Source organism: Numida meleagris, chromosome 5 (genome assembly GCF_002078875.1).
Source record: "Numida meleagris isolate 19003 breed g44 Domestic line chromosome 5, NumMel1.0, whole genome shotgun sequence".
In the NCBI taxonomy this organism is placed as follows: Eukaryota; Metazoa; Chordata; class Aves; order Galliformes; family Numididae; genus Numida; species Numida meleagris.
In genome coordinates, this window is record NC_034413.1 from 38,303,531 (window position 1) to 38,330,412 (window position 26,882).

Sequence of the window (26,882 nt, forward strand, 5' to 3'; positions counted from 1 at the left end):
TCTATGTTAGCAGGGTCCTCCCAGGGAGAAGAGATAACTCTGCAGCCAGTTTGGTTCTTAATTGGCACAGGGAAATGTCAGGGGGAGAAAAAATAGCTGTACAGAGAAGTTGTTGAAAACCCTTTGAAGGTATACCTTAAAAAGAACAGAAGTCCAGAAAATAAAACCACCTGAAGGGGAGTAAGGGGAAAGGTGCCTAGCAATTTCCATGTTATTTTTCATTGTTAACAAAAAACATCCCACAGCCAGAGCTTTTGAACTATTTACTCCAGCTGTAAGAAGAGCCTTTTTGGCCAAAGATTACACTGAGCCCATCCCAGGGACACGCAACTGACGCTCAAATAGCCCAATAAGGCACTGCCATCTGCAGGTCTCGAGAAATATTTGAGCCTTTTATTTTTCAAAAGCCAATAAAGCTGTTGTTGCTGCAGGGCAGGAGCTCTCACCCACACAGAACCAGGGCTGTCCAACAAACAAACCCGGTCACATCTTCCACAGGAAATTTAGATAAATAATAAAAGAACATTCAGCAACAACAACAAAAATAAAACAAGACAAGAGATGCCACTGCACGATGAGCATGAGACCCTTCAGAGCGCTGAATTGAGGGTAACAAGTTAATTTGGATCTCAGTTCATCTTCACAGGTCACAGCACTATGGATCTACCTGTCCAGAAGCACGGTACGTTTATGGAAGGAATGACTTAGCACCTGCATAGGAAAAAGGGGAAAACATCTCCAGCCGTCTGAGCACTGAGGATTTGTAATAGCCTCCCATGGGAAGGGCTGGGAAATTCATCTCACTGCCAGGAAAAGGGACTAAAAAACACAAAACTTGTATTAACAGAAAGTTCTGCTTGTTGGTCCAAAACCTCTCACAGACTGCTTTACTTAATTCCATGCAATGTTTATGTTGAGGAGCAGATTTGGAAATCTCCCAGAAGATGGAGGCCTGCTAAGCATGAGCTGTTGGTATCGGAAAATGACTGCCACTGTGGGTGGAGGGCTCCCAGACCCCTGAGATAAGTAAAATGCTGGATGGAAAAGGAAACAATTACTGATGCTTTTCCTGCAGTGATATACAGCTTTAATCTGTATGCCTTCCACTAAACTTTTGTACCAAATGACTTGCCAAACAATTGTTCAGTCTGCAGTGCGTAACCACAAAATAATGGGTTTTGTCTACCTTTCCAAACTTAATAGAAAAATTAAAATGGAGAAAGGAAGATCTGCCACCATGCTCCTACTAGGAAAAAGAAAATTCTCATTCTGTATTCTCCCCTCTACTGTCCTGTTCAATTTTGCATTTTAGCTTTCTGTTGCTCTTCAGGGAATGTCTGAGATTCAGAGATCTTGGAATAGTGAATCAGGGCAGGGAGCAATTTTAGTACACAAATTCACCCAGCTGAGAGCGGTGCCGAGACTGCAGCGGGAGCCAGACGGCTGGAACAATCAGCATTCTCCAACTGCAAGGGCTGCAAAAAGACCACTCTATTAATTGCAGATTGGTACATTGTGCTCAGTGCCATGCTGGGCTGTCCATCAGCCAGATTACCACATAACTGATAAGATAACGCATCTCAAACCTCTGTCATTCAGTGTTCTGCCCATTCATAAAAGCCAGTACATTTTTTTTAAGCTACTTTTGTGCAGAGTGCTTTATGTTAGTTGAAGTAAAAACAGGAGCTAAGCTGAAAGTGAGCAATGAAACAGGTCTATTGCTGTGCTGTGCAGCAACAGCTCACGGTAACATCAGCTTATTAATTCTGGCCTGCAAAGCACTTTGAAGTTGCAGAAAACCATTGCCTGAAAATGCTATTATTTTATTGAAATCAGCATCTGTTGTTTTCAGTGTGATCTATTCGTTGTCACAAAACAGCATCCGAGCATCCCTGCTGCCTGTTTATGAGAGCATCACCACCTCCACGTTAGCATTTGTTTACTCCAAATGCCGGAGCAACTGCGGCAGCGAGAGGTCAATACTCTGCCATAACATTTCATCCCATTATCGTTGACTCATGCTAGGAGGTGAAAATGACAGCTCTGAGTCCTTGCCAGATCCACACTCTGGTTTCACTAAACGCAGCCTTCTGGAAGCAAATTTCAGTGGGCAGGGGGCAGCAAGCTCAACACGGCTTCCCATATTATGCCTCTTGCTTATCTCCATGGACAATTAATAGGATCCCTCTTGAGTGATAGATTTTTGATGGGCTGGGAGGACTTCTGAACACCAGGCAGTTGCTGAGATTTAACTGTGGGGCCGAGTGCCACTGCCACAGCACTGGTGCTGCAGTGGGGCTGTGGGCAGGAAGGAGGGGTGTGAGGCAGAACTGCCTGTTGTCACTGCCCTGCCGTGATGTACGCTTACCCTCCCACACCGTAGTCCAGCTTGCAAGTCCAGCTTCTTCAATGCAAGCCCTCATGGCAGCAATGCCCACTGCTTCCTTTCCATACCTCTGGCATTCTTGGTTAATCAGACTGTGCCAGAAGAGCTTCTGAGGAAAGCCATCCTCGTCTGTCTCCTTCCAGCTCAGAGAGCAACAGAAGAAAAGCAAAGCAAAAGCTGGGCACAGGCATGAGCTCCAGTGCTTACTGCTTCTTCTTGCCAGAGGCGTCAAATCACTGACACAGGCATGCAAACCCAGTGCAGCAAAGAACAAGGAGGTGAATTATGCTGACGATCTCCGAGCATATAGTAATGCACACTGAGCTTACACTCAAGCTTGTTCACATTCTCCCTAGCAGGACAAAGCCTAACACAGGAGTGGTTGTTTTCCTGAGTGGCTGAGAAGCAGCCACAACCCTGTTTGCCAGCTCTCATGTTTAATTACCTTCCCAGCAGCAAAGAGTGCATGCTGCTCGAGGTCACTCCAGCCCACAGTCCTCAGAGAAGGATGTGAAACATGAATGACTCAAGCCTTCTGGTGTGAGTAAAACATCCAGGCCATCCATAAGTAATGGCTGTTCATTACAAATTTCAGCATGTCCATGCCTAAGACCTCAAGCCACAGAGGTCCATGAGCAGCAGCAAGTATGACAGACAGAAGGAACCTGGCTGGAATTCAACTTTTACAGGTGGAGTACCATGGGTAATAAGAAGTTAGAGGTACTAGAAATTTTCTAGTCACCCTTTCTGTATTTCTTTAAAATAGAATCTTTCAAAAAGTAGAATGGATAAACAAAATACAGCAACAACAAACCAAAGAAAAACTGAGCTCCACGCTAATCACAAATAGCAAGACATCTCTGTGCTGATCACACTAGCAGCGGCCATATATTATTGCAGCAAAACACCAGAATTATTATGACTATTGCTTTACTTAATTATGTTATTATTGCAGATGCAGAGGGAAATGTTACTATTCTGTCATCCAAAAACAATAAATTGGTTTTGAGATCACGCGCATTCTCCCGTGTCAGGAGAATACTAGAGATTACCAAAAGGGGGAGAAAAGTGGGAAGTAGAAAGAGGAAGAAGAAGGTGGAACCAAATTAGAATGAGGTTATCATATGTTAATGTCAGAAAATAATTTTGGAGCTATGATACTTCCTATTACTAAGAGTCCTCAGTATGCCCCTACTATGAGCATGCACCATGAGCTCGGCACAGTTTACAAGGGTGAACCAGAGTAAAGCTGTTAGTATCCACAGAGTAACGAGAGTGTCAGTTGCATGAGTGTGAGAACAGGACATAGCCCAGAATCCACCCCCACCACAGTTTTATCAAAGGGAGAAGGATGGAGGAAAACAACAAATAAGAAGTTGTATCCACACTTCAAAGATGTTATATGAAAGTCAAAGAATATTCATGAGAGACAAAGTCATACCACAGACATAGAGAAGGTCTACTGACATTGTAATACCTCTTAGAATCATAGAATGGTTTGGGTTGGAAGAGACTTTTAAGATCATCTAGTTCCAACTCTCCTTCTATAGGCAGGGACACCTCCCACCAGACCAGGTTGCTCACAGCCTCATCCAGCCTGGCCTTGAATGCTTCCAGGGAAGGGGCACTCACAACCTCGCTGGGCAACCCATTCCAATGTCTCACCACCCTCACAGTAAAGAATGTCTTCCTAATGTCCAGTCTAAATCTACCTTCTTCCAGTTTAAAACCATTTCCCCTCATTCTGTTGCTAGCTGCCTTTATGAAAAGTCCCTCCCCAGCTTTCCTGTATGCCCCCTTCGGGTACTGGAAGGCTGTTATAAGGTCTCTTACATCAAAATCCTCCTATGCATTTCAAGAGAATAGTTTTCCTGAAATCTCCTTGGCTTACTGCACCAGGATACACATCTGTAGTGCACTTCTGGACTGCTCCCATACAGAACCACCCCCAGTGCCTTGAAGTTTGCATTAGCTTTGAAGTAAAACCTGAATTTCAGAGGCCTCTTCCAACTGAGCTGCCTCATGCTGTCGCAGCTCCAGACATCCCGTCACCCCTCCCCAGCACCCGGCAGCACCCAGCGCACCATCTCACCCTTGCAGGGGCAGAGAGCTGCTATTATTTCCCACCGGAGCCCTGCAATTCAATCCTCTGCTCATTCGGCCAGCTCTTCCACTCACCGCTTTGTTGAGCTCATTGATTTCATTGTCTGTCACAGAGTGAAGCTGACATTTCCTTATCAGCATGGACTAAACACCTGCTTTATTTCAACCCACAGATGACTCCCTAGGAATATCACAATGCCTCAGAGGGCCAGAAGTATCTTAGTCATCAACTACCCTGTTTTTGCTATTGCTCGTACTTCAAAATCACTTAGGACCACATCTTCATCATCCAAGTGTTGGTTTTTTTTTAAGAAATTGCACACATTGAAATGTTTGGTGCACCAACCTCAAACAGAAGAGAAAAAAAAGAAAGCAGTCCTGACATGAAAAAAATGAAGCAATGTGACTGAGGACTGACACCAGATGCAGCCCTGTCACTCGGGTTTTGCACTGGGGCTAAATAGCTGTAGAGATTCTCATCTCAGCCATAGAGATTCTCGTCATCCGTATTTATGTCAGCAGCACCCAGGCTGAATGTAGCACACTCAGCTTTTGAGCCACCACTTCCAGCCATGCTAGGCTGGGCCCTGCGTAACGTGCTAGCAGATGGGGTGCAGGGGAAGCTTGCTGCTCTGAAGCTGAGCTGACGTTCAAGCACAGGCACAAGCTTCTACATGACGTAGAGGTGCATTTGTCATGGACTCATTTCTATCTCAAAATGTTTCAGGAGGCCCCTTCCCCCCACCTGACAGTTTATGGGAGCAAAACCTCACTTTGCAAACACCACCTACACCTAGGCAAATTTACTTTTAAGACTAGCTCTAATAAAGCCAATGATGCACTCAAATTCCCATCAGTACTCTAATTTGCAGGATCAGAAGCTTTAAGAGTGTTTTAATTTTGTAAGTGAGGGGGAAGAAAATTGGGAGCAATCGTTTCCCTGGAGCTGCTTACCTTAACACCATTTCCTAAATTTAAAAGAGATGGCTAAACCAGTGTGCAGTGTAGGGGCAGAAGCTGGCCCTCGCTCCTTGTCCATCACTTGCTGCAATCACTGGGCACCCACGCACACTAGGGTTGAACTTGCACGCTGACAAGCAGTCAGGTATGAAGAGAAGACAACTCAAACCTTCGCACCCTCTGTTCTCATGACCAGTCAGGTCCTGAAGAAGGTCTCCAAAGTATGCTTTGCACCAGTAGCAGGGTGGTGGGGAAGTAGTGTACTACCTATCCATCATCTCCACCAAGCAACACTTCGAGAAAGACCTGCTTACTGGAGCCCACCAGAGAGCTTTTTATTTGTGCAGTACTGGAATATCACAGGAGAATCAGAAAGTAATAAAACAGCATGTGCTAGATCCTTGACCAGTGGATATTAGCTGTCAGGGGAGGCAGGCTGATGTACATCGAGCCCTGTGCACTAAGGCAGTTCATACTCTGCTCCTCCATTGTCAATGGCCATTTATAAAAATTAATCAAAGTTGAATTTAATCCAGCAGAACCAACTACTATCGGGTTTCCATACCTCTTCACTTGCAAACAAACCCAAAACATATTCCGAGGCCCAAGACACTCTAGCCAGCATCTGCTAATCAGAAATCCCCCAACAAATTGACAACACAACTTTGCTCACAGAAAAGAGGAATATGAATGTGCTTCACTTTGCTTTTCCATCAGCTCTCTGCCGCTGTGCTCAGTGAGGACAGGAAAAAAGGAATGCAAAACCACAGCACCACTTTGCTAGTGAGCTCTTGGCAAAAGTCTTTGGAGCTGCTTGGGCTACTAACCAACTCGCCATCTGGCCAGGAAGCAGGAGCCAGGAAACTACACAGAGTGGTAACAGACATTTTCAAATGCATACCCACATTTCTGAAGTGACCTCTTGCTTGGATAACCAGCAACTTTTATCACTTTCTTCCCACTGCTGTTAGCCGACTGGGCCAGAACACTTGGGTAGGAACCCTGTGGAAACCTGTATAAACCTCCACGGCATGAGGCCAGGGCAGGGCCATGTCCACACCCAGGGTGGGTGGAGGACCTGGGAAATCTCCCCTTGCACAAATGTGCCCTACAAACAGCTCGCCGACTCTCTTTTTGCTGTTAAGTTTATACATTTCACCTTCAGGGCCTGCAGATAATGAGTAGTGCCACTCCATCATTTTTATAGATGTGCTCTCCTGTGGGCCATTAAAATCATCCAGTGGCAGGCAGCCTCTCAACTGCCTCCACTCGGGCCTGAAACCATCACAGATGTCTCAGAACATGAGACTTGATTCCTGACTCATTCATACTGGATTTACTTTATTTAAATTAAATTTACTGACTTTGATGAAGTGTTGCTCCAGATTTAGATGGAGCACCAAGCAAGGCTGGCTCCGTGTGGCGCTTCACACTGTGATTCACACTGACGAAGTCCACTTAACTATGAAACCATCTATTTCAGATGACTAATTCCATGACAAATTAAAGGCTGTTCATCTTAACACATCCAGCATGAAAAATCATTGGCTGTCTTCGCCAAAAAGCAGAAGCCCCTTTCTAAGAACCACGCTTTCTTTAGCACTGAAATAGCAGCAGACTGGTAGAAAGCCTCACCAGCGAAAGACTGTCTTCAATATAAAGTATTAAACATGAGAGTGATTGAAATTAAGTACCTTTCTCTGGAAGGCTGACTTTCTGAAAATCAGTTCTTTAAAACACAATGAACAGAGCGCTCATGTTTTAAAGCACTTAGCGGCACCCGCCATGTTGAAGTGCTGGCCCTCGATTACTAAGGAGCGCAGAGACAAGCTCCTCGTGGTAATGATTTGATCTTCAGATTAAAAAGGCAAGGGCCCGGCAATATTCACTTATTTGGCTTTTAAACAAAGTTTTTTGGGGGAGAAAAGAAAAGGCCGTTGCTATCAGCTTCAAGCAACAAACTTATCATTAGTGGGCTGTGCCAAGTTCTTTATCTAAAAATAGCCTGCTCAGCAGCTTTTGAAAAAACACCACCATCTTTAATTGAGATGCCACTGCATTTGCAAAAGAACAAACAGGAACACTAAGTCTCTCTTTTGCAAAAGCTGTATCTCACTTGTTAATGGCTGAATTTGATCTAGGCCTGAAAACACTTTGCGATATTAGAACTAATGATCTATGTTAAGAGCAAGATGTGAGGACATGAAGGGGTTTCTACTCACCTCCTCTTTTCTGGGAATGCCTCAATTAAGACTGGAATCAGCGCTGACTATCGCCTATTTGCAAGAGAAGTGAAGCAGTGGGAATCAGGTAACAGGCACAGAAGACGACCAAAACAAAAGCCTTAACCAGAACATGTGGCAAAGCTTTAGGAAATCCAGGTCATTACCAATGAGCTACATATAAACAAACCTCCCATTTTCTCAGTGCTACTTCAGTGGAGATAACACAGTTCATCCCCAAGTCTTTGAGGTGGAAATTCATGCAGAACCTGGTTATTTCTGCACTGGATTCATTAGTAAATGATTACTTCATTTGCGGGCACTCACTCGGCACAGAGGCTGACATTGTAGAGTAAATAAAAATGCTCTTTAACTGCATCTTTCTGAAGGCATCAATACTTTGCAACATCAATGTCTCTTTCATTCAGGAAAAACTGCAGGTCATGTTTCAGCTGAGCTGTCCTTTACTGACATCTCCCAGCTGAAGGCTCTAATGGCCATAAAGTGGAGGGAATTTTCACATGATTGTTGTTGGAGTGAGCTTTTGTATACAGGATTTCAAGATGTCACATAAATATTGCAGTCTCTTATTGATTCGTAGAACAGCAACTGCACAGGCAAGGAGCAAGGAAAGTCCCTTTGCATCAATAAGACCTCCTATTGTTTCTCAGCTGGATTAGAGCAGAGTCACTTAAAAGATGAGAAGTGATTTCATTCTTTATGACCTTACTGCTAAAAACAGCTTAAGGAAATGATCTGTTTTGTTGTGTACGCAGCCCAGCTGAATGCCTAGCAAACACACCTGCCAACGTGTGCTCAAGAGAGCTATGTGCTCCTCGTCAGTCTGTGTTTACCAGGCACACCTTTGTGGCTCTGAAGGGAGGCACCAGCAAGCACACCATGCTGGAATTAGACACTCTCTATGATCACTGCTGGTACAACCGCCATTCCTGACCCTTTATTTTCCCACAATGCCAGCAACTTACTAGCTGTCAGTCTGCCACAGACACTCCGTTTTCTATCACGTTGGGCTGATAAACACGGTACATACGCAGGTGAAAGATGAGAGGCTTTCCCAGTGGAACTCCCTCGGAGAATGGCTCTCCTTTCTCCCCAGCCTAGTAGGTTTCCCATCAGAAATGGCAGCATGCCTGCTATGAGCATTCCTCAGCTGCGGTACCATTTCCCAGATCTGCTAATTGAATTGAGCTGCTGTTACAAACATCTAGAGCAGCTTCATCAGAGTATTTGCATTCTCAGTAAAACTTGTAGCATCTTTAGATGTCTGGAGCTTATGTGATTTCACAGGTTCCCTTGGGTGAGCTGGATTTTCATGCTTTATCATGAACAGGGAAAAATCTACTTTCTTTTGTCACAGCCATCCCCACTGCTAGAAGTTACAAGTAGGGGGTGAGGGAGGAGACGGAGGAGGGGGGTTTATGAGAGCATTAAACACTTGAGAAACATTCCCAACACTTCCATGCTATTACTGAGCTTCAGGAACATCATCTGTGTAAGTGCTTTTATAACACTCCTAAAGAGACCAGATTTATCATTTTCTGCAGCAATACAACTGTGCTAAGCCAGTCCTGCAAAACATCACAGCACTGTGTGCACCAGAGAGCGGATAGGAGTGTACAACAAGCAGGGGTATTTAACATCTCACAACAACAAAGCATTTCATAAACACACGTAAAACTGCTTTGTCAAGTGGAAAAGAATGACCAAAATGGGGTTTCAGACGCCAGGCTGATTTTTGGCACAGCACTGAGCTGGCGTGTCTCCCAATTCTGTTCCAATCTGGTTGTTTATTAGGCTGTGGATATATTATAATAAGCTATTACACAAGATGATATCTGGTTAAATCCCCCAGCCCCGTTTTGTGTATTATTTGCTCTATCCTGTTGTTCTTTCTGCCCAGGTGAACGTCCTTTTGGGAGGCACTGGGGGACCAACAAGCAGCTTGCAGCTCAGACTTGGGAGCAGGGCCCTGCCCCTTCCTGACCTCCTGCATGTGCTCACACTGCCTCAGCTCAGCCTTCTCCTGAGGAGTAACAGTGCTGCAGGACCCCACTGAACTCTGGAGGGAAAGCCAGCCAGGTACAGTTGTACATCAAGTTTTCTTGCCAAATTTCATTTTGCAAAAAATCTCCATGATCGAGATGTGCTGAAACAAGTTATTAGGAAGAATATAAATCCTTGCATGGCAGTCTCCCCCATTTCCTGATGCATGCTGTAAGATGGACCACTCAGGTAAAGCCTCAAAGAGGCCGAAGCTCCAAAGCATGTGGCTGAACCCTCTGGCTGCTGGTACCTGAAATACAGCCATTAGCACCCACATCCTGGATTTTCCTTGCAGGCATAAAGGCAGAGAGACAGGCACGCTCCTTCTGAAAGTCAATCATTTGCAGGGATACTCTCTTTTTATAGAAACATGCTCAACAAAAACTCTCCTGGTTACCTTTTTTGGGTGTGCTGATGAGAGGAAGAAAAGACAGTCACAGATTTGGATAATTACCAATGCAGAGGGCTCGCACCCCTGTATCCTTTCAGTGTTTTAATGCAATTAGCTTCTAATTAACTTACATGTGACCTTCACAGGCACCACTGCAACAACGTCTTTCAGTCTCATTCACCTCCATTGTACCCCATTTAAACACAAACATACCAAAAGAATTATAATTACAATATTGCAGTGAAGTGCTTTCAAAAATAGCCAGATTTACTATTCTGTTCAGAGAGCACGTGCAGAGAAATGAGCTAACCATGCACCCGCCCATCTGAAAGCTGACTACGGAGTTTATTCATCCCAGTTGCAAAAATCATAAATAGAACAGGAAGGTGAATCAGAGGGTATGGCACTACTGCTATAATTCTGCTTCCCTCTTCAGATCAGGTGGTTGTGCTGGAAGGATTAAAGCCTATCAGACATCACACCGCATGCGTGTGCTCAGAACACTCGGCAAGGGTAATACTCAATATATGGCGAGCCAAATATTTAAAGGAAGATTTTGTAAGCTACTGTTGCTCATGCAAATAACCAGGCTAAGAAGCCAGTTGGAAGAATAAATCTTAGTTTAAAGAATTTCTTATTTAAGTACTTAGCTGTGTTGCTTTATAACTGTATTTCCCTAGAGTTGTGGTTGGGGAATTTAACTTAATAGCTCTAGGCTTGCTCTCACAAGAATTTCCAAAAAATTGTTGAGAGTACGAGAAAGAATCACTGGTTCTGCTCTGTGATTCATTCAAGGAATGGCGTACAGCAAAATCAGATTCACCGGTAAGCTACTATTGCCGGTAACTTGACAGGAAGGTTTATTACAAGGGAAGGCAATTTACAGACACAATCTGACATTCTGAAATGCCTATTCTCATACAGCTGTAAATTTCTCCCTGCAACTTACATTACATTTAGGAAACAATTCAGAAAGGTCTAAAATCAACCTGACTCCAGCTGCTTCAATATCCCTTAAATCAAGACTATTTCACACTAAGCAAGAGACAAAGAATCTGAAGAGCTGGTATTTTGAGAAGGAGTTGGTTCTCTTCAGTCTCACAGAAGGGAAAAGTGGGTTGCAGGCCTGCCTTCCTGCTCAGATTTCTGAGATATGTTCAGCAACACGGATGAATGTCTTGGTGAACTGCAGGTATAAGCAAAGAATCTCAGGATACCAGTACCCAGGGGTATCGTGGGTGGGGATTCATGATTGAGTCTTTATCTTCTATTGCATTATTCAGTCATTTTATTATATCAAATATTATTTGCATTATATTCATATCTTACTATCATACTATTATCCTATTACACTCAGCACCACTATCTGGCAGTTGCCTACAGAGGACTCCCAGGAATCGTTTTGAGATGTGATCAGCTAACGCTTTTGTGTTTCTCAGTTCTGCCTCACTACATTACATTGCCTTGGCCTCTCTCAAGCAGGAATAATGGAGGACTCCGCACTGGACTCCACTTCTCCAAAACCCCATCCTCAGCCAGGGCAGCCAGAAGATGCACAGCTCTTCATCTGCACAGTGCCCAATGAAACAAGGGCCTGATGTTTGGGACGCTGGCAAAGCACCAAGTGCCACAATTGCTATCCAGTGGGTATATTCCATCAGGAGCTTTTGGAGTCAGCATCGCTCACCTCCACTTGGCATGAGGAAAAAACACAACAGGAACACCTCCTACCCCAGCACCTGCCCCATCTGCCTGGGAGGCACCTCCAGGCTGGCTGGCTGGGAAAGGGGAGGCAGGGCAGCACCTTGTGCTCCAGGAGGGGCTGAAGGGCTCCAAGTTCAGACTCAGCTGCAGGCTGCCACGAAGCTCAAGGTGATCATTGGATATTTCTGCATCTCCACGTTCCCTCTATAAAACCATGACAGCACTTCCCTCCATGAGAGCCTCACCTACTTTATGACTCAGGCTCCTCAGGAAAAGGTCAGGGAAAGGTCCCCTTCCAGCACCACAGAATCAAATTGTGACTGGCTCCCTAGGCCTTATGTTAAAACACCAACAGAAATATTTCCTGAAAAACTGACCGAGCCCCCAGGTTGGGCAGCGCACTGTGGCTGTCCCTCGGGGCTCCCCAAACTTCCCCAGCAATTCCAGAGAAGATGAAGCACTCAGAGTATAAGGCAGGAATTGCTATTTCAAAGAGTTAGGATGCCAGAATGTGCTTCGTTTTGCATTTGCATGTTTTTCTAAAATAACATGTATGAAGATCTGCAATGCAAAAACCTCAGCTCCAAAGTCCCAGGACTGCAAATTAAAAGGCACTTTTTTCTTTTCTTATTTTCCCTTCATCCTTCAAAGAATTTCAGCACAAGTTCTTTATGTCTGAGGTCAATGTGTAAAACACTGCTTTCTGCCGCAGACCCAGGAGTCCCCAGCAAGAAGATCCTAGAAATAAACATGCCTCTGCCAAACCCTCCAGCTTTGATAAAATAACATTTTGACTGAATTATTATTTTACCCACAGTGTTCTCACTAACTCCATTCCAACTACAACGACGTTAAGAAACATTACATCTCCAATCCTTTCTCCTGTTCTCTAGCCATCATAAAGAATTTTTAAAAAAGAGAGTGACGGTCTTTTTTTGTTCAATTCTTTTGTAAATCACTATTAAATCTGCATTTGCACTTTATAGTACAGTTAGAAGCAATTTTATTAAAGTATTTACGATCATGAAGGGCATAATATGAAAATGATCCATCTCTCCTTTTTCTACTGATTCATAATATAAGAGCGGGAGTTCAGGCAATAAAATTACCAGCACGCCAGTGTCAAACAAATGAAAGATGCCACTTCATGCCGCATGTGGGCACCTTATAGAATTCACTATTGCAAGATGGGTAAATGTCAAGTGGGGCTGGACTGAAATGCAGGTGGACAGCACCATTATGAATGATGCAAGCACACAGGTGCAGAGATGCCATTCCTAGAGCAAAGTACTCCCAATGGGTTTTCCTGACCCTGAGAAGGGGGACTTGCACCCCACATCCATTCCTACAGCAGAAGGTTGCCCAAGCCCGAGGTGAAAGGATGCTGTGCATATGCTATTTTCCTGTTTATCATTTCTAAGATGCAAAATTGGAATGGGCTGGCCTGATTCCAGCGTTCCTATCTTCAAATGCTAATTGCAGCAGATATTACTGATAGCTCTGCTGCTACTCCATAGAGCAAACTGCATACCACTAGGTAATGAGTACTGAATGTGTAATCAAATCTGGAGGAGAGGGCGTTTTTCAAGCCTTTAAACCTCAATAATATCCCACAAACATAAAAGCAAATTCACAATCAGGAATGCAAGACATAATCCAGCTGAGGCACTGTTATCTTCACTTGTACATGAAATCTGATGCTCTCATTCCGTAAGTGAACGTTTGGGCCTCATCTCAGTTGAATAAGGAAGGTGAGGCCAGGGCTGGTGTCGTAACACCAGGTAGGAAGAAACAGTTGCATGCCCACTGTTACAGTACCAGTGACAGACAGAAGCTGCACACAGTAACAAGTGGTGTGCTGACTCCACCCTTCAGGCGCCTGACTGATGCCAGTACGGAAACAACATTTCTAATTCCTTTTTAAAATTCTCGAGTACTTTTTCTTTACTTTGAAGGCAGAACTGAGAGACACCTAGTTGATTTCCTCTTGTATATTTGATTCTAAAGGATGCTGTGTACTTCCTTCCCAAGTGGTTATGAGGAGTTACTCCAGAGTGTTAAAGAGGACAGAAGCCATGGCACCACCTGGTATGTAAATGAAGGACTCCAGCCCCTTTGCACAGCAGCTGTAATGAAAGAGGCATTACCGTTGGTGCACAGTTCTTTGCATTTCCTCGCCCAGCTACCAATTGCTAAGAACCCCCCTGAAGAAAGCAGAAAGACTGATGTCCTGTTCCACAGGAAGCTTTGATGGAAGTCCCCACCCTGCCCACTAACATAGGGCATGCATTTTATTACAGGGTGGGGAAATTTACGGTGTATATTAACTGCAAGACTCCCTAGGACAAACACATACAAGAAAACAGAGGTGGAGCTCTGAATGAAAGGAACCTCTCCAATTTGCTCTATGTTTAAAACCTGATAGAAATCAGGAGAACAAATGCAACTAGATCGGGTGAAAAACATGATGACCACACAAAGCTTTCTTCCTTCCTTTAAATCAATAATACGTGTTCAGCTTTTATATCACATTAGATTTTTTCGTGAATCTGTGCTCTGGAGAAAGATCATACTGAATTCCTGCAGTATGCAAGCCAGTGGGCTTAGCCTTCACAGGAGAAAAGAAATAGTGATGTTTGCATGATAATGTTTTGCTTTTGATGTTTACCATTTTGCTTTCATTGCATCACTTTTGTTAACATGTATTTATGCACACTAAAGATTACACAAAAGTCATTCTGAAAAGATAACACACAGTAGGATTTAGAAGGGTGAAACCAAATAATCCCATCAGCTTTGCATTTAGTACCCAGCTAGAAAAAGGGACAAGATCTACAACATCCTTCCTTGTTTACTTAGTGTAATTGCTTTTGAGTTTTCTTGCAAATGGATTTGAAGAGAAACACTGCTTTCTCTCCAGTAAGGTCTGCTTTCCTCCCAGTACACAAGGTTCTGGGACCAGAGACAATAAAGGAGATAAAGTAACTGTAAAGGCTAAAGCTCTCAAAATGCCTCTGCAATTTCTTTCCCTGTAGGAAACAAACCCAAGTTTCTGACCATCTTTATAGATCACAAGACCAACATCTTGCAGAACAGATGCAGAACTGTGGATTACAGGCTTGCAAAGTTCATAATTACAGTAAAGTAACAATTGATTGAAGTGTTGTCACTGAAAGTAATTCTCAAACATAAATTGCCAAAAAGTAAAGTTTAACAAGCAGCAGAAAGCAAATATTTCAAATTAGCAATTTTAAATCTACTTTTCTAAAGAAAAGAAAAAGAAAAGAAAAAGAAATATTGCCACTAAACATTTTGAAAGAGAAAGAAGTGCTGTTACTGGTATTTGCAAACATCCATCCAGCTTGCCACTTGCCTTTGCACCACAGGCTTACAATTCCGTTTGGGGATCAGAGTGAAACTAGACCATGGGAGATACGCTCAGCTCTTTCACGGAGGCAGCTGGGGGAAGAAGGATACTGACAGTTCACATTTCCCCAGAAATCACAAATCCTCCTCCAAAGCTCCCAGAAGCCTGCAGGATTCTTTTCACTGACTTCAGCGGGGTTGGATCAAATCCTTATGCACGCTGTGGCTCCTGAGGCTGGAAGTGCTTAAAGCTTACTCTGTTCACGTTCACCGATTTGCTCTGCAGGGAGATGATTTATTTATTGTCTCAAAATTCTTCTTCTCTTGTTTAATACAAGTAGTTTATCATCGTACTGAGGAGTTCACTGCAGGCAAGAAGGAAGGCAACAATGCATTCCTTGTGCTGGCTGAAGACACTCCTCTTTCTGACGCAGAGAAGGTGAGCTGGGGAAAGCCTTGTGCACATGACCTGCAATTAGGCCTAAGGAAAACAGGGGACAGAAAAGGAAAAAGAAGAAAAAAAAAGTAGGGGTAACTTAAGAAGAAAGGAAGAAAAATAAGGGAGAGACAGATACAGAAGTCAATTCTAAGTTACAGGATCCTATCAAACAATTTTGGGCAGATCACAAGACATTTCTGACCTCAAGACCTTTAACCAAAGACACCATTTATGCTAGGGCTGGCACAGAGACTGTCCATCATTCTTTACATGACCAGTGAGCCCCTGGTGGGCAGGTATGGCCAGGTTCGGCATTGAGAAGGCTCAACAGCAAGGCTCAGCTTCCAGCCATGGATTGTACTGATGTTCAGCAGCACAACAAGCCATCCCTTCTCCTCCAGCTATTATACCTCATGCCTGCTAGATTATGGGTTTGGCTCAGGTTAAAAAGATGCTCTTTATCTACATTGTTAAATCAATTGAGAAGGTTCAGAGTGGAAGCAGTTAAAAACATGCTAAGTGCAATTTAGGGCTCTTCTGTCTGGAAAAAAGCCAGCTGAAACAGAATCACACAGGTATTTTCCTATCAAGCCACCTCAGAAATGCACATACAAGCTACAGCTGGCTACATAATAAACTGAAATAAACTGTAATTGTTCCTCAGGCTATTGCCCCTCAGGATTGTTTCCAGGGTTTTCAAATTACATGAGTAACTACATTCTTCTAAGTCTTTGCATCCTCTTCCTAATTAAAACATCTCTCACAGTTATCAAAGCAGAGATATTAGCATTCCAGGCCAGGTACCTTTCCTTCCTAACAATTCCCTGCGTGCCTGGTAAGAAAGCCAGCAAAAGAAAAGAAGGAAAAAAAAAAGCAACACAAAGAGAGACAGGTTCCTTCTCTTGTATCCAAATCAAATCTGTTTTAGCAGTTGTCTTCTATACTCCCCTATTCTTACTGGCCATCATACTATTTTACAAAGCTGTCACCATATGTGAGATATTTGGCTTCAGGGAGAAAATGATCAAGATGAAAGAATTACCTACTCCACTTTCACCAACCTCGTGAATCATTCATGTTCCTTACCTGAATCACAGCCAGTTGCAGTTACCTGTCACATTCTGGATTTAAGATATGTGCAATGTAACATTTACCAATGATCATTCAAAATATTCCATTAACCCTCCCTTCAAATACACATGTTCTGTGCTGACATACTACAAGAAGAAACAACATATTGTACAGTTTGGCATCTTGCTGAAGTGCCGTAGTTTTAGCTGGAAGGTACACAGGTCTATACAGTCAAGGAGTGATTATGATATTTCAAAAGCTGTACCTTACAGATCAGAATACCAGCTTCCCCTGGACTTAGTTCTAACAGCGAGTTTTAGATTCCCAAATGAGAACTTCAATAGGTGAAAGCCAGGAGTAAGAAAGCCTATACCAATGAATCAGACAAGTAGAATATGCCTTACCGACAACACTTATGTACCAATGACCTGTTTCTGTCTACGCAAAATTACACTTAAGGCTCACAAAAGTTGTTGAGAAATACTCTAAGTTCACCACAGAAACTATTTAAACTCAGTTCAGCAGAATCCACATGAAATTTTATGCTGTCCATGACAGGAAAAGCAACACTCTAGAGTAAACCATGTGCTCCTGTGTCCCCATTTAAAAAGCAGGTGCATAACCTCACACCTATGACATTTTCAGACATCACCAAACAAAAACTACCACCCAAAACCAACCAGATACCGCTTCAAGGCTAATTAAGATATTTTGTAACTAAATTGCTGCCACATTTATCAAATTTCAGCAGCAAAGGTAAAAGTAGAATACATTTTGAACCACCTGAAATAAATTCAGAAGACTTCCAGCAGGTCACTTCTACCCTGAAGCTTTTGTGTCAGTGATGAACATATTGCTCCTGCCAGCACAGGTCTCATCAAGGCACCACAGGCAGAGCAAGGCCAGTATGATTCTGCTACCCAAACCTTTATTGCAGTAATGGGATTACAGTGAGAATTGGTTCAAAGATGAAATAAAGTGTTCGGTTAAAGCCATTAAAAATAGTTACTTTGCTGTCAGATTATTAATCGTCTGTCATAATATTCTTAGAGGTGATTATAAAAAGTATATTTCTGTGTAGTCAGAACGCCCTTCTGTCAGACACTGTGGTAGAAGAAGATCCAGCAATAGAAACACTGCCTCTGCACAGAAACACTGCCATCTCTTGATGAGCACCAGGCAGACAGCTGCTGACTGCAGCCAGGCATGTGCTCGAAATGTGGCAAACGCCAGGTTAGCTGTTTTAAACATTAATGAAATACCTTTTTTCAACATAACTATATCTTACCTTTTAGGTAAGGTAACACGCTGTTCTGCAAACTCACGATAATTCATTAAGCCACGGTAACCTGCTTTTGAGACAGAGCTCAGTTGAACAAGATTACTTTTCCTCCAGGCACCCAATTTTGCTTTTTCATTGCTGTAGCACTGGAGACTTCAGCAGTTACTCTTGGTAGCTGCAACACAAAAGCAGATTTAGTGCTGGAAAATCGCTGAAAGATGCAGCATGAAATGTTACAAAGCCTAACACTTTTCTTTTTTTTTTCACACAAAAGTTGCATCAAACAAAGCAGCACATCCTGATCCAGTGCTGGTGCCACAGTGCTATTGATCAACAAGATCCTGTCCTAAGGCCTTCCTGCTGAAAAGCTTCACCTCAGCCCCACAGGCAGGGAGCATGGGCTGGGCAGCAGCACACACTGCAGTCCTTCAGAGGCCAAAACCCACACATTTCTAGCAAAAACTCCAGCATCTCACTCACTGGAAATGAATAATTTCATCATACTCTTTGTGAGCCAGTTAATAGCTTCTTTTCCCTCTGATTAATACTAATACAACCATGGTATGGGCAAGAGTAGATTTTCTGCTTGGGCTGGTTAATTTTCATGATTATTTTGCAAGGCATCCGGGCCTGCCACTGAGGCATCCATGTATTCATTATCTTTCAGAGGCACATAATGAAGGCATAAGTGAATACTACAAATTTGGAGATTCTAGTTCAGTGGAAACATGAAATTGTGTCAATGGAACAAATAACCCGTTCCAAATTTCAGTTACGATATATGGTAGAAATTTTTAAAATACAGATTAAGGAATATTGAAAGACAGCAGCCATTTTAAAAAAGTATGTCCTTGAAATAGAGACTAGGAGAAAAACGTTCATTCACTTCAGGTCAGACTCCTGCTATATCACACAAAGACCATCTCCCAAAATAAAATCCAGATAAAAACTACAGATTCAGATCTGGAAGGCCTCAGTACTTCGATGCAACTCACCAGGCCCTGCCTGTGCTGGAAGCAGCCACCAACAGATGCCCATGAAGTCATGCTTCTGGCCATAGATTCACAGAGGTTCTGGTTTCCAGGCTCTGAGCCTGTAGACATGATTTTGACCAAAAAAAAAAAAGGGTTTAAAAGGCTGGTTTCTCACAAATGGAAACATTACTAGTAAGCAGATTTCAAAGGAAGGAAAGTTGATAGCAATGCAGTACAGGCTGCCAAGGTGTATGGGGCCTTGAAATACATAAATACACTATGTCTGTCTGTTGCACTCCCCTACCTTCAGATTCTACCTCTGGAAGAACACAGTGCTTCTTGTTACTATAAACTGCAATTAACTGTGGAAAATTATATTTTTTAAGTTGTCTTTGCTAACATGTCTTAACCTCGCTAATACACGTGTAATTCTTATCTCCTTCCCGCACTCTCATTAACTTGACTGGCATTCCCACCCTCCCCTCAGCCCTGAACACATGCATTTCTCCACCAGTCCCCTCAGAATCACCCCAGCACTGAGGGACCCTGTGAGAGTGACTGGCTATGAGGGAACTGCGGATTCCCTCCCTCAGGAAAAAAAAGGAGAGAGTAATGAGTAGACACAGTACCCCTGCTCCAGGTCTATGCTATTAGTCAAACCAGTCATTTAACATCATGTGGAGTACTACTTAACTTTTCTTCTAACGCACCCAATGAAGGGAGTCCATGATTTCAGGAACTGAGAAACAATCTGGCAGGCTGAAGCTGACAAGAGGTTGAACCACTTGTTGAACTGTAAAAGAACATTAAGATCCATGAGAAGAGGGGGTTTGGTTCTCGGGGAAAGCCGCTGGTTGGTGGGAAGCAGTACGATGACTTCCAGTGAAGCTGTTCCTGAAAGGAAATTCAACTTAAGAATAACGTGCAGATTTCTTTTTCAATGCCAAGTTAGTCAGTGTTGGGAGAAATGACTCAGGAATGCTTAGGTCATTTGTATCTTCAAGGCAAGAACAAACAGCTTTATGGATTTATGTAAGATAGGTTGTCAGGCTCCTCACAGGCCTCAGTGGATGAAATTCAGCAATCTGCAGTGTGCAGACACAGACAGTGGCTGCTGCTCAGATTTAACCCTCTTCCCATCACTTGAGCTCACCACACTGGAGTGGGTGAGACAAGGCACCTCCTTTCCCCCAAATCCAGCCCCAAGGCGATGCAGTGACATAAGCTGGAGCTGCAGGAAAAGGGTAACTGGGAGACACTGAGAAGTGCACTCGTGATCCCTGCTGAAATGCTCACGTGGATGTATCTAGAAACACTTTCAAAATGGAAATGAATTAGAACTGGTTGAATTTGTCTCTGTTAATAATTTAGCATCTACATTTTGTATTAATTGTTGAATAATTTATTCACAAATAAATTTTCTCCATTATTTGACCTCTGCCACAGAGTAAATGACTGCTATTTGGCAAATAAATTACTGTACAATATTTATATGAATACATTAATTCTGAATATATTTGCCTATTACCCCATTACTTCCAAATTCAATTTTCTTAACCCTTCATCTTGCAGTCTGCACTCATTGCAGACAGCAGTCAGCCTTCATTTAGAAGCTGTTCCTATTGCCTAGTCTGGTTCAATCTAATTTGCATGTCTCAGTGTATATTCCAAAATATTTCAACCTGTTCTTGACATGTTCCTTCTGGATGAAGTCTGGAGACCAGCTGCAATAAACATGGTGATGCGCAGGAGAGTGAATTAATGGCTGTCCAGATGTGGGAAGCAGCAATTATGGGAAATATTTAAACAGAGATGTGGGTTTTTTTGAAAGATACCTGTGCATACACAAAATCACACAGATATCTGACAGAGACTAAATACATAATCCTAGTGCCTTCAGGAAAGTCATTTTCTGAAATACTCTTTTTATCTAAACAGCAGATCAGCCAATTTTGCAGTTATAGTCATGGTCTAGAAGGAGAACACTTCCATTCCTGGAAAGGTGTCCCTGCTGATGGCAGGGGAGTCGGAACTAGATGACCTTAAAGACTCCCTGAAAACCAAACCATTCCATGATTCTTGCGTCCATAGAGATATAGATTGTGCTGCCTTATGGATATCCTGTTACTTTGGTATCTATGGGAAACTGTATTTATAAGAAATGCATTACTGACTGCAAAAAATTGCTTAAAATACATGTAGTCAACACATACCTCAGAAACTTCTCTGAAAACTTTCTTTGATTTGCTCTCTACCCTTAGAAATGAGCAATGCACCTATACAGCAGCAAGAGATTGTGCTGGACTGAACTCTGTCTTCAAGACAGCAGCAGAGAAGTAGCAAGGCACTGCTCTGCATGTCTAAATATAATTAAAAAGTGTTAAAATACCTGGAAAATATGTAGTTGACAGGATATTTGGTTCACAGATTTATGGTAAACATATCAAGGCTATTTTCTTCTAACCATGCTTCTGTGACTTTGAATCCAGCAGCTATCCTAGACAAGGCAAGAAGTGAACATGAGCTATGCGAGTCCTATGGCTTGAGGGCTCCATGTGACTGTTTTGCTGCAATTTCCAGAACTATGCAATGAGGCAACAAAGCTGAGGAGAAACTCTGCAGGACTTTGTCACCCTTCACTTGCCACTTTTTAATGAAAAGTATAAAAACTTTACTGCTAAATTTGCTTGGCCAAATCATCAGTTAAAGGCAATAGTCCCCCAATATTTTCAATCACAATGACAGCTGATATTTTTTTCTAAGGGAGGACAGCATCTTGGATATAAATATTTAACAAAATCCATCACTGTAAACACGAAGACTGGTAATTTTGAGCCACGTCTACACTTAACCAAACCAACTGCTTGTTGGGCTGGCACTGGCAGACTTGTGATTTGCTGCATTCATAAAGCAATTGACCATATGGGAAAAGGAACACAGTCAAAATGATTCCCACTCTTCTGTGCCAGAAATGTTAGGTGAGGATACTGAAGAGCTCATACATGCTCCTGTAATCTACTCAGTGGCCTACTGTTCTCTGCCAGAGAAGGAAGCACAGGAAAATCCTTGTACTCTGTAATTTAATACCACCATTGCAGGTTGAAACACCTCAGACTGCACCTCTGGGAAAGGGTATAAAGAAGAGACAGAGCACTGTGTACATTTGGGATGATTTCATCTCCTTCATCCAGAGAGTAAATGTTGACTGAGACAAGACCTTTATCCTGCAGGGACCATATATATTCTCTGCCTTTCTTGCACCTTTTCCATGCTATTCCTAAAGAGAACAATACAAGAGCTTCCTTCCTGGATTCTGAGTTTCTCTTGCCCTGAGTTTGAATAGCTGCTTTCACACCATAGCCAAGATTACTTGGGAATGAAAAGCTCCCCTGATGCCTTCTTTTTTATTTTTTTTTCCTCCTGTCAAATGTAACTGGTTAATGATTTTTGTTTGTATGTTTTTCACTTTGTGGGAACAAAAAAATCAATCTGGAGAATCTTCTTCTGGAGAAGGCTTGCTCAAATGCTGCCTAGAGCCATTATACAAAAAGAGAATCATAAAGCTGTAAAATGTTGCCATGTCACTGCATTTCACACAAAGTGGTTAGGTGTTTTTTTTTATTTTTTACTTTTTAAGAGAGGTCTCCCAGCTTGTGATCAGCTCTGAACATAGCCACAAGGCTAAAAACTTGGACGGACATCTCTATTATTACATATCACGGAACATGCAATCAGATGATGGATCTTGATCTTCACACAGTGGGAATCAGCTGTATTTCTCATTTATTCTCCATTCCATGTATTGTTTCTCTATTCTTTGTTACCTCAATTTTAATTCATCACATACATTACTCCCTTCTAAACAATTTATCTTTTAACTTACTTGCAGATGAAGAAGCAGAGAAGGGGAAGAGGGATTTGCTGCTCTCACTTTTGCACCTGCTTGCTTTCACCTACAGGGCGCTCCTTTTTCATGCTTATTCTCTCATGTCTCTTTCAATTGTAGGCAGTTTTCTTCAAAATGTTATCTCTGAGTAGCCTCACAAGGAGAGCCTAGCTGTTTTTCTTCCTTGCATTCTTCTCTTCCAAAGATATCATTAGTGGTATCCCTTAGGATTTTGTGATGCTATTCTCCCGAAACGGATTACCTATTGTCATCTATTGTCTGGATTTCACATTCCCCAGAAAGCATTCTTTTTCTAAATTATAATACTCACAGCTGAATTTATTGGAAAATTTGCACCACTTGCAAAGGCCAAAAAACAGGTGGTACTTAAATGAGAAATGGATCCTGAGATAACCCAGTAAAAAGAGAAATTTTTCTATGGAAGAATTTACTTCTTACAGTTGTGTGTTTTGATTTTCTCACAGTCCTGCCAACAAATGATGCACTAATCTCAATTTCTGGATCTGTGGATAGCATATGAGTAGGAAGTCCTTAACTGAGATCCCTGTCTGGATCATAAAATAATGTTTATAGTTTTTATAAACCAGAAATGACTGCAGAAGGGTAAACATTTTTTGGCTGGATTATACTTGACACTAGCCATGACTGATGTAACATCACATAACATTTCTTCAGTAACCAGAAAATATATTGATTTGCTTCTTCACCTGGCACACGCAAATCCTGGGCTAGGACCTTTGTTTAGTAAATAATCAAAATTATCTGTCATTTTTAACTTGCTAGATCCTTTTCGGCATTGTTTTTTGAAAGTCCTGAGGACAAGCAACCACCAGTCTCTCCAACAGTTTTCTCCCTTCCTGGGAAGGTCAGGATGCCCTTGGTGCCAACTGGATTGACACAGGAGGCTTCACAGCACTCAGAATCTATTTCTCTTTCCCACATTTCTCTACGTCCTTCCTTGTTCTCCCATAACTCTATCACCTGGGATGGTTTTGACAATTCTTTCCTACATGCTCAATCTGATTTAGTTTCTGTACATTTCTCCAGGGACTTGAATTGCTGTTCATGGCCCATTTAGTTTTCTTTTAGTGAGAACACCTCTTGGTGTAAATGTAGTGTCCCTAGCCCCAGGAACATGAAGAGGAGTGTGGAGCAATTTCAAGGTTGCTCAATTTCTTCGACTCTTACTTTGCTCACTTTCCTACTATTCTTTAAGGAGGAGCTCTCACTAGGCCTATAGAATTTAGACAGTGCACATGTTTGATTTCTCATTTCATGAATTCTTTGCATTATCTGCATGAAAACATAGACCAGTCACAGCTTTCGTCCCCTTGCTCTCAGCAATAAGTTGTCACACATTTCAACCACCAATCACTCCTTGAGAAAAAAAAAGAAGTCTTATAATAAATACTAAACCAGTAATGCTGGAGCGTTCTCAAGTATGGCCAGTCCCTCACTGCTTTTGGTTGCTCTGTCAGCAGCACAAGCCAGGGGTGTGAACCAGTTGGATTGTACCATTTCAGAGAAGTGCTTGCTTGTCTGGAAGGCAGCCTTTAGAAATGTAAACGTGTGTAGGAGGATCAGGGTGGCTCCTCAGAACAACTTTTAATTAATTTTCTTAAATACTGCCACAGGCTCCTCTTAAATTGATGAGAAGCGCATTCCACTTTTCTTTACAGAAAGACATTGTATATTACACTTAATCTGATTAGGCAGAGAAAAAGAAGAAAGACAGCTGTGTCCTGAGGGCTTTAAATATCTCCTTTTAAACAGAGAACACTGTTTGTATCAATCCATATTACCAGGAGGTAAAGCATAGCTAAACAATCATTTTAAAATGCCATATAACTATTTTATTACTGAAGCCCCCTCGTTATGAAGGCATCTTACAGTAAAAAAAAAAAAAAATCTGAGCAAAAACTGTAATTTACTGACTCTGAAAGTGTTAAAGAATTAAAGCAGTAGAGATTTAAGATTATCTACCAAGGAAATGAGCCTTGAGACCTGTATCACAGTGTATTTGGTTACAATTTCATTTCTGAGGGAAATTATATTAAAAAAAATCACATAAATCTTTTCAAATAAGGAAAGAGATACTGAGGAATCAGGATGAGATTGTATCTCCTGGCCATTACTTCCATCCAGAGGACTTTATTTTGCAAAGCCGCTGAATAACCTTACCCACACGAGCAATGAAAAGCCAATTCATCACTTTATATCAATGGTCCCATGTGACTTAATTGAGCCCTGAAAAAGGCCTTTGAGGCTAGACTGTGTCAGTGAAGGCTGCCCCGGTTATGGGCAAAGCATGGAACAGAAACCCAGACTCCGTTCTTTTTTCGTCGTTACCTTACTACATGTTTGCTAGCTAATGGATGAATGCAGAACCATGAAAACTCGTTAGAGAGGGGACACTGTAAGCCTGCCTTTAGTTTGGGTATTTGTCCCACACAAACACAAAACCAGATCTGACATTTATCTAATTACTCTGACACAATGTCCTCAATGAGGTAAACATCAGAAGCAGGAGGGGATGCTGAAGAAAAGTTAAAAATGACGTACAGCTACACTAACCATTGGGGCTTAAGAGGTAAAGAGTGGGACTACATGGCCAAGCTATATGTATTGTAGCAGGATACAACAGACTGAAAGTAAAAAGAGGCAAATTTTAATTTGTGCTAGGTAACATGAGTGGAAGTAGAGTAGAGTAGAATAGTTTAGTTGGAAAGGACCTTCAAAAGCCACTTAGTCCAACTGCTGAATCAGAAATCAGTAAGGGAATGGAGTAATTTTACAAATGATTTACAGGCATCCAAAAGAAGACAAGGAACTTACCAACGTGTTACGCCAAAGAGAACACTTCACTTTTGAAACTGACTGGACAGTGGCATTCAAGAATATTTGGTCAGCTCTCTTACTTGTTTCTTCCTGGTGGCCTCTATCACCTGATATTCAGAAAACAAAGAAAAGGTTGTATTTTGTTGCTGTTTTTGTATTTTTTTTCTTTCCCACTACCATCTGAACTACGAGATTTACAACAATGAGGTATCTGGTGCCAGATGGGAAACTCTTAGGATAACTGCTGCTGCAAAGAGTAGATAATCTGAACCCATTTCAACACTCACCCCCTCAAGTGAGCTTCGAAGTCAACTTAAGCCAAGACTAAGCAGCCACGCACCGCACAGTTGACAAGTTCACATCAAACAGGCGATCAGATCATCTTACAAAGGATAATACCCACAATTCACAAGGTGTCCACGTTACCATATGCTCTCTCATCTTTACCCCAAAAGTCAATAGGAAATGAATATAATAAGCATCAGTAACAACAGCCTACCTTCCTGGGAAAGCATGGCACCTGTTTAGCATTAAGCAGCCTAGGGTATAAGTAATTTAACCTAGCCCTGCTCATCTGATGAACTCTTTCGATGAAAACCTACAGCACCAACTTCTCCTTAAAGACAATACCAATTATCTTGTTCCAGAAACAATCCACCTTCTAAAAGCAGGTCCAACCTTCTAACATCACAAAATTCTAGAACATTTCAAAACTCCTCACTAAAGATCACAGACAAATTGCTTCCATTCTGAAACTCAAATTGGACATAATACTTGAGCACCTATCATTATCTTGATGATAGTGAAGAATTCCATTAGGTTAGAGTGCTTCACATATATCAGACAGAGAAATTACAAGATTCAGGGACCAAAAAGTTGAAAATGTGTAGACAGATTCAGAACAAGATTCACAATTTCAGTGATGGAGATAATCAACCAGAGGAACATAGGAGCGTGGTGGATCCACCACCAGTTTTACATCAGAACTGGGTGACATTCCCAAATGCCTGTTGCAGCTCACATGGAAGTCAGGAGCAAACAGTAGTTATTAAACAATGCTTTTCAGATTGTGTTATGCATGACATTCAAACAACAGCAGTGACTTCTTCTGAATTAATTTCTAATAAAATTTGCAGTAAGCAGTCTAGATTTAGAGGCTTCATCATGGAATAAAC

The 26,882-nt window shown here is 42.2% G+C and overlaps 1 long non-coding RNA gene across 1 annotated transcript in view; it reads right to left on the reverse strand.

Moving 5' to 3' along the window:
• LOC110399648 overlaps positions 1 to 26,882 on the reverse strand; it is a 141,380-nt gene that overhangs the window by 90,782 nt on the left and 23,716 nt on the right. Inside the window, exons 7-10 of the long non-coding RNA XR_002439321.1 lie at positions 21,352 to 25,814; positions 19,673 to 19,755; positions 18,984 to 19,081; positions 17,995 to 18,163 (exon numbers count right to left, since the gene is read on the reverse strand). This is a non-coding gene — a long non-coding RNA (uncharacterized LOC110399648). The remainder of the gene's footprint in view (positions 1 to 17,994; positions 18,164 to 18,983; positions 19,082 to 19,672; positions 19,756 to 21,351; positions 25,815 to 26,882) is intronic.